This window comes from Serinus canaria, chromosome 13, assembly GCF_022539315.1.
Source record: "Serinus canaria isolate serCan28SL12 chromosome 13, serCan2020, whole genome shotgun sequence".
Lineage (NCBI taxonomy): Eukaryota > Metazoa > Chordata > Aves > Passeriformes > Fringillidae > Serinus > Serinus canaria.
The window spans coordinates 1,765,785-1,778,793 of NC_066327.1; the positions used below are offsets into that span (position 1 = coordinate 1,765,785).

At 52.4% G+C, this 13,009-nt stretch overlaps 1 long non-coding RNA gene across 1 annotated transcript; it reads left to right on the forward strand.

The window, feature by feature from the left end:
- Positions 1-381: 381 nt before the first annotated feature.
- Positions 382-12,337, forward strand: LOC108962237 (uncharacterized). The gene is made up of 3 exons (XR_001990744.3): positions 382-528; positions 10,537-10,612; positions 11,657-12,337. It is a non-coding gene; the product is annotated as an uncharacterized LOC108962237 (long non-coding RNA).
- Positions 12,338-13,009: the final 672 nt, after the last annotated feature.

Here is a 13,009-nt window from a genome sequence, read left to right on the forward strand (position 1 = left end):
AATCTGCACATCCATGGAGATCTGCACACATCCATGGGAACTGCACACATCCATGAGAACTGCACCCCAGGCAGCCCCAGGGCCCGGGGATTTGTTGGATGCTGGCAGCAGCTTTTTGCTGTCTGCTCTAGAGAGGTACCAGCGCTCCTGGGCTCACCCAGAGGAGACTTTTTGGACAGAGAAGTCAGCTTCCTGCTGGAGTGATTGTCAGGGGCTCTTGAATCCCTTCTCCACTGCCCTGATGAGATGGGCTGAGCTTCCCAGAGCAAGGGCTTGGAGCATTTGGCATCTTGGCCCATCCCAGAGCTCCTTCCTGCAGGTTTTGTGAGGCAGGCAGGAAAAGGCCGTTGGGTGACGCTCATTCCCTGCAGTGCTCTCACGTCTGAGCTCCCAGTCCCACCTCCTCTGAGCACCTGCAGGGCCACAAGAATAATTTCCAAGTGCTGGAAAGGCACCAAATTCCTGCCCAGGCATCCAGGTTTGAACAGAAGGGTGGCAGAAATGCGGTGTGACAGGCTGCTCCAGAGGGTGAGTCCTGTGGGGGTGAGCTGGCAGCTCCTGCCTCCCAGCCCAGTGGGAAGAGGAATGGGGAGCGGGTGATGGGCTGGGAGAGCACCAAGCTGGAGGCTGAGGGAAGCAGATAAGGACTCCAGGTGCTGCTGTGCAGGGAGAGCTCCCTGCCAGCCTCCAAGCTGGCCTGGCTGGTGTCCATGAGGCTGGCATGTGGCACAGCCTGGTGTCACTCCATGGTCTCTCTCTCTCTCTCTGCAGAGACAGAGCTCTCCTGTCCCTGAGGCCACCTGGAGCCTCCCCTCGGTGCTCAGGTGCCCTGGGTGGGGTCCATGATCCAGCAGGTTCCAGCACAGCTGGTGCCAGGCCCCCCATCCTGTGGGCACCTTGCTGTCACCCAGCCCTTGGCATCTTCTGGGCAACGGAGCTGGGAAGGGGCTGGAGCTCCAGGAGAGGCTGAGGGAGCTGGGAAGGGGCTCATCCTGGAGAAAAGGAGGCTCAGGGGGGACCTTGTGGCTCTGCACAGCTCCTGACAGGAGGGGACAGCCGGGGGATCGGGCTGTGCTCCAGGGAACAGGGACAGGAGGAGAGGGAACGGCCTCAGGCTGGGCCAGGGCAGGCTCAGGGTGGGCACCAGCAGGAATTTCCCCATGGAAAGGGTGCTCAGGGATTGGGAGGGGCTGCCCAGGGGGGTTTGGAGTCCCCATCCCCAGGAAGGCCTGAAGGTGGCACTGACTGCTCTGGGCTGGGGACAAGGAGATCAGGCACAGCTTGGATTCCATGGTCTGGGAGAGGTTTTCCAGCCTCAGTGATCCTGGGATTGTCTCTTCCCATGACATCACACATCTAGCACACCTTTCTTCTCCTTTTGCCCATCTGCCTTTGTTCCCAGCTCTGTCAGCCAGCACTGACCACCCCAACATCCTTCTCTGCACACAGCATTTTCCCAACATCCCCCATATGAAAAAAACCCAAACCAACCCCGGCAGGGATCAAACATCACCGTGAATCTTTGACTTCTCCCAGCTCTTCCTGCCCAGGCAAGGTCCCATTTCCAGCGTGGAGCAGGAAGGTGCAGTGTAAACAACGTAATGAGTTTAGTGCCAGTGAGAATAGCCCCAGCTATTCCATCTCTCTTCCCAAAATGAGCGAATCCTTCTGATCCAATTTACTGCTGTCATTAGCAGGGCTTCCGGCGCTGCTGCCGAGCCTCCCCGCACTGCTCCTTCCCATTTGAAGCTCCCAGGCTTAAAATGTTATTGTTTTAATCTTCACATTGCAGGAACAGTTTGGAATCAGAACGAGCTTTGTCTGGGGGCTTGCCTAGAAGTGCTCATTTTCACCTAAAGGGCTGCAGACGCTGCAGTAGAACAATGACAAATTAAGTTTCAGCCCCAGCAGCCATTCCTGGGAATCTCCAGCTTCTGGGGGTCCAGGTTTTGTTACAAGGTTCCTTCCTGTACTTCCTGAGGGCAGCTGAGCTGCTCCAGATCTTCTGGGCAGTGCTGAGGTGAACCAGTGACCTTTAGCTGGGAGGTTTGGAGTGGCAAAAAGATTGAGCGAAGAAAAAAAATCAGAAACTTAGGTTAGAATTTTTCACCCAGAAATACAAAATTTCTGCCTCGAATTTGGTGTTTGCATTTTTGAATGAGTTTAAAAACTGCAGAGAGAGGGTGCACTTTGGGGGGGCTGGAGAAGCAAGTGGAGTCAGGATGGTCTGGAGTCCATCCTTCAGTCTGCTTCTGTGGAGGCAGTGGATCTGAATAGTCCTGAAGGAATATGTCATGAATCTCCAGAGAAATCCAGTTTGCACTGTTGGTCTGCATGGTGCCACTTCTCCAAATGTGCTGGGAAAATCTGCTCCTGGAGCTGCTGGGGAATCACAAAATGCTGGAGTTTAAGAGCCCTCAGGAGGTTTCCAGCTCTGCTTTCTGCTCCAAGCAGAGCCAGGTTCAAGCACAGCTCAGGTTAATCACGGCATTGCTGTTGGACTTAAAAAATGAAGATCTTGAAGGGTGAAGGATAAAGGAAGATCTCAAAGGATGAAGTTCTCAAAAATGAAGGATGAAGGTGTTGAAGGATGAAGGATGAATATCTTGAAGGATTAAGGGTGAAGATCTTGAGGGATGGAGGATGAAGATCTTGAAGGATGATGAAGATCCTGAAGGATGATGATCTTGAAGGATGAAGGATAAAGATATAGAATGATGAAGATCTGGAAGATGGAAGATGAAGATCCTGAAGGATGATGATCTTGAAGGATGAAGGATAAAGATATAGAATGATGAAGATCTGGAAGATGGAAGATGAAGATCCCAAAGGATGAAGATGCCCCCACTTCTTTGGGCCATTGGCCTGGTGCTTGGCCTGCCCTGTGGGGAAGGACTTTCGCCTCATGCTTTATGGCATTGCCCTTGTGTTTGTGCCTGCTGCCTCATGAACTTTGGTGTGAACTTCCAGAGGAGCCTTTCTCCACCTTCTCCATCACCCACGAGGTTTCAGTTGTTCTCCAGGGCTGCATTTTATTTCTGCTGCTGCACCAAGAGGTGTTCAGCTGCTGTTTAGAAGCAGAAGTAATTAGAGTTTTCTAAGGGAATCATCTTTCACCTTGCCATGCTGGAGGGATCCCAAAACGTGACACCAAATAGACAGGAGGACTTCCAGAAGCACAAAGCTTTCCTGGTCATCTTAAAGGAGAGATTTGATTCTCCACTGTTGGGATTTCCCACTTCTGGAGCTGTCCTGGAGGTCCCTGCCTGGCTGCTGGCTGCACACCTGGATGCCCAGCCCTGTGTGGGGCTGGTGCTCCTCACCATCCTCTTCCTCCCTTGGGCACAACATCGTGCCCAGGTTTAACTTGGAAAAGCTGACTCCCATGGAGCCGTTCATGGAGCCGTTCACTCCCACAGAGCTGGTTCTTTTCCAGCCACACTCATCAGCCCTCCTTTGTCTGCCCCTCCTGCCCTGCCTTGGAGCCTCCACCTCCTCCTGGATCGTGATTAAACCCTGCAGCAGTCCCACCAAGCCTGGCAGCAGTTTCCAGGTGCACAGGCTCAGATCCCTGCTCCAGCAGGACACACATCCACCATCCCATCTGTTCCAACCCTGCTTCCCATTCCCTGCAGGGCTCTTGGTCCATGCAGGAGCTGGGGATGTCCTGGCAGGGGGAAGTGCTGCTGGTGTGTGAACCACCATTGCAAGGTGCTGTTGGGGTGGAGGGAATTCTCTGTCCCTCAGGGCTGGGAGGATCATCCTCAGCAGTTTCCAGGCCAAATCATCAGATCAGTGCCAGGTTTTCCTGAGGAGAGCCAAGAGTATTTATCCATGACCTGAAGGGGAGTGCACAGTCTGGAGAGATAAGAATTAAAGAGGATACAAAGCCCAGCAGGAAGATAAACGTGGCCAGGGCAGCATGAATCACTTGGAGTCTGAATTTGTTCCAAGAGCCTGAATTTTGGGTCAATGCACAGAAGATCCTCACTTCGAGGAACAAAGATATCCACACGCTGCTGAACATGGATTAGGGAAGTGTGAGGAAGCAGGTGGGACCTTCTGAACTGGAAGATCCTAAAGAAAAGGACTTCCCATGTCTGTGGGACCATGCTTTGCTTTAAGGAGGGTTCTGGGTGTGCTTAGTGTCCAGTTCCAGGGTCACACTTAATGAAAACTTGGAAGGAATCCAGAAAAGAGGTATAAAAGTCAATGAAATTTTAAAAAGACACCAAGCCAAACAAAACACCTCCTTTTCTAATGAAAGGCTTAACGAAAAACACTTTGAATCCTTGCTTGGCACAAGGCTGGGAGTCCCCAGCAGAAGAGAATTTATTTGAGACTCGAGAGCTCTTTAATCTGGCGATCAAAGGTGTAACAAGATGTGGTGGCTGGAAGCTGAAATTAGACAAATTCCACCTGCAAAGGAGACACATTCCAGCAGGGAAGGGAATTAGTCATAAACAACCCATGGAGGAGGTGGGTGATCCTCCCTCGCTTGGAGTTCTCCCTTGAAGTTGGATGAGTTTTGGAAGGAGGTGCCTTAACCAGCTGGGAGTTGTGGGGTGGACATGGGCACGAGCTGGGGAGAGTCTCTGGCCCTGGGGATAAGCAGGACAGAGCTCCTTGAGTATCACTGATCCCTGACCTCCTGCACGGGGACATGGGATCACCCTGATCTCCAGGGCCTCAGGAGCCATCTGAGCCCCTCTGGAGCTGAGTTACCCTGAGGTGTTCACAGCTTCCTCCCCTGCAGGGAATGGCTCTGCGGCTCTCCAGTTCCAGGAATGCCTGTGTGACCCAGGCAGATCTCTGCTTCTCCCTGATCTGCTTTTTTATAGGATTTCACTTTCCTGCTTTGCCACTCTTACCCCACTTATCCCAAAGCAGAGTTACCCCAGTTCCCAGGGAAATTCCCCCTCTGCAGGGAGAGCAGGGAAGTGCTGGGTCCTGCACCCCCGGGAGCACCGAGGGGTGGGGGATCCTTGGGATCAGGGCAGGACAGAGCTGAGTGTGACCCCACACAGGGACTGTCCCTCCTGCTGGGCTGGAGCACTCCCAGGACAGGGAAGGGACAAAGCCACCCCCGTGTGCGCTCAGAGTGGCACAGAGGTGACACAGCAGGGGTGGCTGTGGGCTCTGCTGACTTTCCTGGCTCCAGTATTGGTTTTATTTGGATTTGCATGATCCATCTCAGCAAACAAGAGCGAGATGGGACTAAATGAGGGGCAAAACCACAAACAGATTTAGCTGAAATAACCAGCAGCTCTCAGAGCAGGCTGGAGCTGCCACCTGCACTCCTGAAGGGCACAGCCTGGAGCTGGGGGGAGACTGGGAGGTGAAAAGGAGGGGAAAATGTGGGAGAAAAGCAGAATCATTTCCTTAGGGATGACATATTCCAGCTCTTCCCAGCTGGGAAGGGTTGTCTCTCCCAGGAGCATCCCCTGGGCTGCTCAGGTGAGGGATGAGGCTGGGCCCAGCTGCAGAGAGGGTGGATCTGGAGAGGGGATGGAGGTGGGAATGTGCAGGGCAGCCTTGGCAGGTCCTTCCCCAGCACCTCCTCATCCTCTCCCGCTTCCCCAGCTCCAGAAGGAACAGTGGGAACTGTGATGGAAACAGAAATTCTCTGAGATGAAGACTGAGCACATCTGTGAGCAGGGAGCAGCTTGGAGAAAGGGTCAGGGACTCAGCACAGGCTGTTGGAATCCCAGGTCACGTTTTTTTAAAGAGATTTGGAGAGTAAATTTGTTTTAATTCAATGCCCTTAAACAAACCCAAACATGGTGTTTCATTGTGTATTTCACAACAATTCCACCCCAAATCCCTTTTTTCCAGGCTTTGTGGCAGAAAGAGACCTGAATAAAAGCCTGGCTTTGGCCAGTGGGCTGTGTTTGCTTTTATCCTGGCTGGGTGAGCAGGCTGGGGATAAAGGGCTGCACAAAGCTCTCCTCACCACCAGCAAAGCCAGGAGCAGGGAGGGATTGAACCCTTGGAACGTTCTCCTTTCCAGGGAAGCAGGGCCAGGCTGCTGCTAAGGTGCCTAATAAGGTGCATGTTTTATAGGGGAGAAGCTTTTAATGGGGTTGAGTGGATCTAAGAGTCTCCACTGTGCCATAAATTCCCTCAGACAAGCTTTTGGTGTCACCTTGCTCCTTGAGATAATGAAGGGGATTTGAATGGGCTGTAATGGAGTCAGAGCTAAGCTATGGCAGCAATTCATCCTGGGCTGGGGAAATGGAGCCTTTTTTAGATATAGATACAGATGGATTGGGAATGGACTTGCCTCTCACACAGGAGGCTCCTTTATCACCAATAATATCGGGACAAATCCTGCCTGGCTCTTGGCACAGCCTCTGAACAGAGCTGGGAGCTGCTTCCAGGCAGGAGCTGGTTCCCAGCACAGCCCCTGGCACAGGGAGAAGGGTGCCAGATGCTCTAGGTGTGAACGCTGTCAGCAATGGCATTTCAGGAGCAGAAGTTCCAGCTCTGCTCCCATCTCCCTCCTCAGCAAACACAGCTCTCTGCTCTGCAGCTCCCTGCTCCCAGCTGGGGCTGGAGGCAGGAGGGCAGGAAGGGGAAAACTCCAGGGAATGAGGGAAGGGCTCAGCCCTCAGGGGCAGCATCTCCTCTTTAACGAGGGGGAAATGTCTGTAACTAAAGAGGAGAGATTTAGGAAGTTCTTTCACCCCTGCCATGGCAGGGACACCTCCCACTGTCCCAGGCTGCTCCAGCCTGGCCTTGGGCACTGCCAGGGATCCAGGGGCAGCCCCAGCTGCTCTGGGCACCATGTGCCAGGGCCTGCCCACCCTGCCAGGGAGCAATTCCTTCCCAATATCCCATCTAAATCTCTCCTTTTCTACTTCAAAACCATTTCCCCTTGCCCCAGCACTGTCTGTCCATGTAAAAAGTCACAGGGAGGATTTTTTTTTCCTAATATTCAATCTAAACTCATGCTCTGGCCGTGAAGCCATTCCCCCTTGTCCTGATCCTTGTGAATCATCTCTCTCCATCTTCTTTTGGCTCCTTCAGGCCCTGGAAGGCCACCATGAGGTCACCCCAAAGCTTCTCTCCTCCAGGCTGAAGAATCCCAGCCCTCCCAGCCTTTCCCCATGGGAGAGCTGCCCCATTCCCATCCTGTGAGGGACTGGAAGCATGTTAGGGCCAAACCCAGCCCTGGAGGTGCTGCTGTGCCCTGGACTGAGCACAGACCCCACAAAAGAGACCCCCACACCCTGCAGGGATCCAGAGGTGCTGTCACAGAGGGAAAATCTCTCTGGAGTTCTGGGAAAAGCTTTCCCCAGGACAAATCCTTATTTCTCTGCACTAACGCTCATTGCAGGGGAAGCAGAGCTGACCTCCTGGCAGCCTGGGGAGGTGCAAAAGGCTTCCCTGCAGTATTTGGGCTGTGCTGGGGGCAGGAGGGGGAAGCTCCCAGTTCTGTTCTGTCACTGCCTGTGGGGTGTCTCAGGTGTCAGCTCTGAGGGATGTAAATGCTGCAGACATCAGGTTATTCAAAATTTGGCTCATTCCCTTTTGATCTCATATTTGTGTCTTTTCCAGGGCTCGGGATGTGTTTATTCACCCCACCCCCTTCATTTCTTTCTTCCTTTCTCCTTCTAACTCTAAACATCCCTTTTAGCTTCTAAAGATAGGGCAATGTTGTGCTAAGGAAACAGTAATTCTGCAATTTGACCTAAAAATGGGCATGTTTGGAGTCAGGCACTTCTTGGAATGCAGCCTGGGAATGAAACACAACTTCCCAAAGTCCAAATGTGGCCTTTGTGCTGGGCAGAGGGGCAGGTGACCCAGGACAGCAGCCCTGGGGCTGGAGCCCAGGAACAGGCAGGAGGGTGGGCTGGGGGTAGGATGTGCTCCTGATGGCTTTGATGGCTTTAAGGAGTGTCATGGCAACAGTGGGAGCTGGATAATTAATGTTGCACACGGAATTACAGCACAGGCAGAGCTTTAAATACACAAAGTGCCCCTGTGTGAGAGCCTGCTCTCCCAGCTGGGTGGGGATCCTGGTATTTTGGGATCACAGAGCCATGGGAAAGGGCAGGGCACCTCCAGCCATGCTCCAGCTGACCCTATTCCTGCCACGAGCTTTGGCTGGGGAAGCCATGGGAAGGAGCAGGGCACTGCTAGGAGCAGGGGGGCTGAGCTCCCAGCTGAGCTCCCCAGCAGGAAAATGGGATGGCAAAATCCTCTCTGAGATGTGTCCTACAGGTGAGGGGACAAGCCTGGCAGGACATTTTGGTGTCTTTGGGAGATTTCCAGGAAGGTGTAAAGAAGATAGGAATATTGGAAAAGCTCCTCCAAGAAGTGTTCAGGGGTCTCTGGGGAGTTTGAGTCTGTTCTTGCTGATAAATCCCTGAGCAGGGGCAGGGTCAGCACTCCTGCACTCCTCCTCCTCTCCAGGTGAACATTGCCAGCTGTGCCAGCCTTTCCTCCCAGCAGAGCTGCTCCATCCCTCTGCTCATCCTGGAGCCTCCTCCGGCCTGGCTCCAGCAGCTCCAGCTCCTGCCTGTGCTGGGCCAGGGCTGGGGCAGTTCTGCAGGTGGGCTCTCACCTGAGCACAGGGGCAGAATCCCCCCTGCCCTGCTGCCCACGGGGGGTTCTGGGGCAGAACTTTCCCACCAATGCCCCAAATCCTTCTCCCAGGGCTGCTCCAGCCTGGATTGATCCCAGCCCTGTCCCTGCTGCTCCCATCCTGCCCCTGGATCCTCCCTCCCTCCAGCCCATTCCAATCCCTTCCCAAACCGCAGCAGCGATGAGGGAAAGGTTTGGATTTCCTCCCCGGAGCGCAGGCAGAGTTTTCAAACCGAGCCGGCACAGGGAGTCCCCGGGGTGAGGTGTGAGCAAACAGCTCGGCTGTTCATTAGCACCAGGCAGGGCTGCGGGGAGGGGCTGGGAGTGCTGCGGGAGCTGCTCCCTGGAATTGTAAGAGCCTGAATGAGAGATGTGGGACTCCAGGCAGCTCTTCCAAATGCAGTTTATTCCATCCAAGAGGTTCCAGCAGTCCAGGGTTGTGGGTGACAGAGCTGTGCCCACAGCTGTCAGCTCCAGCTGCAGGCAGCCCTGGACACCCTTTGGTTTTGGTTACAATGCATTATTTACTTTTCTTTGCTGGGCATCTTCATACAGCAGAACCAATCTATACCTGAACTATTGTCTACAGCCTATCATAACTGCTCTAATTCCCATATTCATGTTACCATTATCCAATCACTAAAGTCAGTACACTACAATTTAAGCCAGAAGTTGTTTTTCAGTTTTCTTGCAGTGGAAAATTCTGAGCCCTTTTTTCTACTTGCCACATTTGCTGCCTTGTTTGCCTGTGCTCTCTTTCTGCTTGGTAAAAACAAGCAGAAAAGGTCAAAAAACAAGCAGAAAGGATAAACCCTCCCCAAACTCTTCCAGTTTGGGGAGGGTTATCCTTTGCTCTAAGCCATACAAACCCCTTCTAACTAACACACCCTTTGCTCCTTGGTTATCCAGTCAGACTGGCTCAGCAATTCTTTTCTTCTATATCAAAACTTGCTTCCAACTCCATTCCTTCTTCAGATTCTACATTTAAAAATCTTTCTGCCAAGAACACACAAGTCTCACATATCTGTGAGACTTTCTTGTCAAACTTTCATCCTTCCCAACACGGAATTGCTGTGGGAGCTGCACTGGGAGGACGCTGCCGGGCTCGTAATTGCGGCGGCAGTAACGAGGAGCAGGGGAGAGGGGCTGATTACCAGGTAGAGACCATGAACTAATGAGAGGAGGGCTGGAGTGAGGCTGAGGAGGGGCTGAGGAAGCTGCAGGTGTCGCACAGGGAGGAAGTGTGGGCCAGGAAACGGCCACAGAGAGCTCGGGGAAGATGAATGGCACGAACGGAGCACTTAGTGCTGATAATAATTGGAGCTTGAGGGTGTGCTTAGTATATGAATAAAGTAATTAACCAATTAAAAATGCACAGGAGACGCATGATGGAAAATGATAACCAACAGGAAAATGATGGATGCCCTGCACGGGAGCTCTCAGTGCTGAGCATTGCCGTTGATGCTGGCACATGGAGAGGCACTGGTGCCCTTTGATCACTGCCACCCTGCCACCTGCCAGAGCCACCGGGTGCCCTTTGATCACTGCCACCCTGCCACCTGCCAGAGCCACCGGGTGACAAACGGCCTGGAATTAATCCCAGCCCCCCTTTTGCAGGCTCTGGGAAGTGTGTGCAATGCACACGGGAATGCCCGAGCATGTGGCAGAGCCCTGAGGGCAGCTGCTGGCCAGGGACAAGGAGGAGCAGCCAGCACCGGGTGGCACATGGGGAAGTCCACAGATGAGCCAGGGGGTGAATCTGGTGGTTCATGATTGGATTTTCCTTCGTTGGTGCCTTTTTTTAAGACCCAGACAGCATCAGCCACAAAAATGAAGATTTTACTCACTGTCAGTGCCTTATTTTGAATAATTGTTGCAACAGCAAAAATCTGCACCCCCTGAGTTTGTATTTCTGGTTTTATGGTCATAATTTCCTTTCTTTTCCAGATCCAGCCCACTGAGAATTGGTGAGGAGTCAGCCAGGAGTTCTCCTGGAAAAACTGGGAAAATCTTAGGAAAGAAGGTGAGTCTTTGTGGGAAAGATTTAAAAGACTGGATGCCAGCCTGGAAAACCACATTTCCCTATCCCTGTATCCCTGCTGCAGCTCTCTCACCTATAGCCAGGAATTGTTGAGCACTGAGTATTTCACTGCTGATTTCTGAGGGTTCCTCATCCCCTGGATCTGGCTGAGACCTGGAATTGCTGAGGGCTGAGTGGCTGTGGAGTCACTGGGAGCTTTGCTCTGAATGCATGAGCTCTCTAAAGGAAAGTTTTCCCATAAAAAACACCACCAAAACCAAACTACCAAAAAACAACAAAAAAAAAAAAGCCACCACAACAACAAACCCACCCCCCCACAAAAACAAACAAACAAACAAGCAATAACAAAAAAAAAACCAAAACACAAATAACAAGAAGGAAAAACCAAGCAGGGCCCAGGTGCCTGGAGGCCTGGAGCTGGCTATCTCACCCTAAAGGATCTATTCAATCTCCATAAAGCCCTTCAGGATGCAGAGCTCTGTGCAAATGAGTTCCTGAGGATCCCAGAGTGAGGGGTTTGGGAGAGGAGTAGGTGAGGACATTTCCATTTTTGGGCTGGCTGCAGCCTGGGACAGTAAATAAAGCAGTTGCTGCATGGCAGAAAATGAGGAAAAAACCAAAAATAGGAGCTCACTCAGGAGCTCCACCCCTGCAGGCAGCCGGGCTTTGAGCTGGTTTGGAGCCTGCCTGCTCCTCATGGGCTTTGCTCCATATTTAGGGTGGATGGCAGCAGCCAAATCCTGCCTGATCCCAGCTGCATCCCTGCCCTGGAATGGGTAGAGCAGGACAAGCCTCATCTCCCTGCAGGGCAGCACTGGGAATGGGGTGAGCTGATGGATGCTTGGCCAGTCTGGAGCCACCTTCCCTCACTTTGGAGCTCTCAGGATTTATTTTTTCCTGTAGAGAAGAGGAGATCTGAGCAGAGGAGAGAGGGGCTGTGGCTTCTCAAGCAGTGAAATATCTTGGTAAATACAACAAATGTGCATGAAGCTGCTATAATATATCCATGTATCCTTGTTTTTCTAGGCCTAATCCAGGTGCAGCCCTCATTTCCTGTTGGATCTGAGCCTCTGGAGCTGCTGGAGCTGAGCAGTGTCCCAGGAGGGCAGCTTGGCATGCAAGGAGAGCAAACCTTTCCCCAGAGCTGCCTGGAGGGGAGGAGCAGCCAGGCTGCCATTCCCAGGGGAGCTGAGGAGAGCATCCCCCTTTCCCTTCTCACCCCTTCCACTCTGCTCTCTCACCCATCATCTCCCTGTCCCTCCCTGCATCTCTCTTTCCCTCTTTCCCTTTTTTCTCCATGGAGATGACCAAATCAGAGACTCTGCTTCACCCCCCTCCCAGTAAGACCTGAATCGTTTTTATGATTTTATTTCTAATTTATCAGTTTCCCTCTGCCCCATGGAGCCTCTGGGATAACCCCAGACTATGTAGGACTCTAAAAGGACCCTCCACATCAGCTGGAAAATGGGATTCTCCTTGATTAAATGCTGGAAGTCCATCTGCCACTGAAGAAAACACTTCCCTGCCCTGCCAGTGAATGAGTTCAGCCCCTGGAATAAATGAGTGGGAATCCACAGCTTTGGAGCATGCTGCAGATATTAAATCCCATTGTTTCAAGCAGCCCTGGGAAGCTCTTGGATGCTCCAGCACCAGGCACAGCATGAGCACAAACTGGGAGCAAACAGCTCCTTCCTGCAAGCAGGCAGGAGCAGCTTAATGGAATTCTGTTCCTGGCAGAGAGGAAGTCAGCCCGACCCTCTCATTTTCCCTGCCTTGAATGAGTTTGAGATCTGTGTTATTGAAAAAGGAAAAGGAAAAAAAAAATCAAACCCTCGAGTCAAAGAGAAGAGGTTTGCATTCCCATCCTGATTCAGAAAATTGCTTGAGAACACACTTCACTCCCAAGCTTGCATTCCCACTCCTGCTTTGTTTTAGAGGGATTCAGGCCCTGATCCAAGGGGGAAAAAATCCTGTGCAGATCTGGAGTGGTGCTGGAAGAAAGATTGCATTTCTCCTACAAAATCCTCCTTCAAGTTGCCCTGAGCAGGAAGGTTCCTCTACTGCTTCAGCTGATGCTAAAATGGCTCCTTTTCCCTGACAAATCCCAGAATCTCCTCACCCCTGTGGGAATGAGCACCCTCACCCTGCCCCAGGGCAGTGCTGGGGCATCCAGCAGGATCAGGGCCTCCTTTGGATCCCCTCTGCAGCCACACAAACTCTTCCCTTGGTGGTGAGGGGTGCAGGGGAGATGTGATGCCAGGGAAGGTGGGATCCTGCCTGGCATTCCTGCTGGGAAGCCCAGGATGAGTGCTAAGGGCTGCATTTCCAGGCGTGGCTCCATAATGAGCCCTGTGTGGGATTATTTGGGATAACATGATC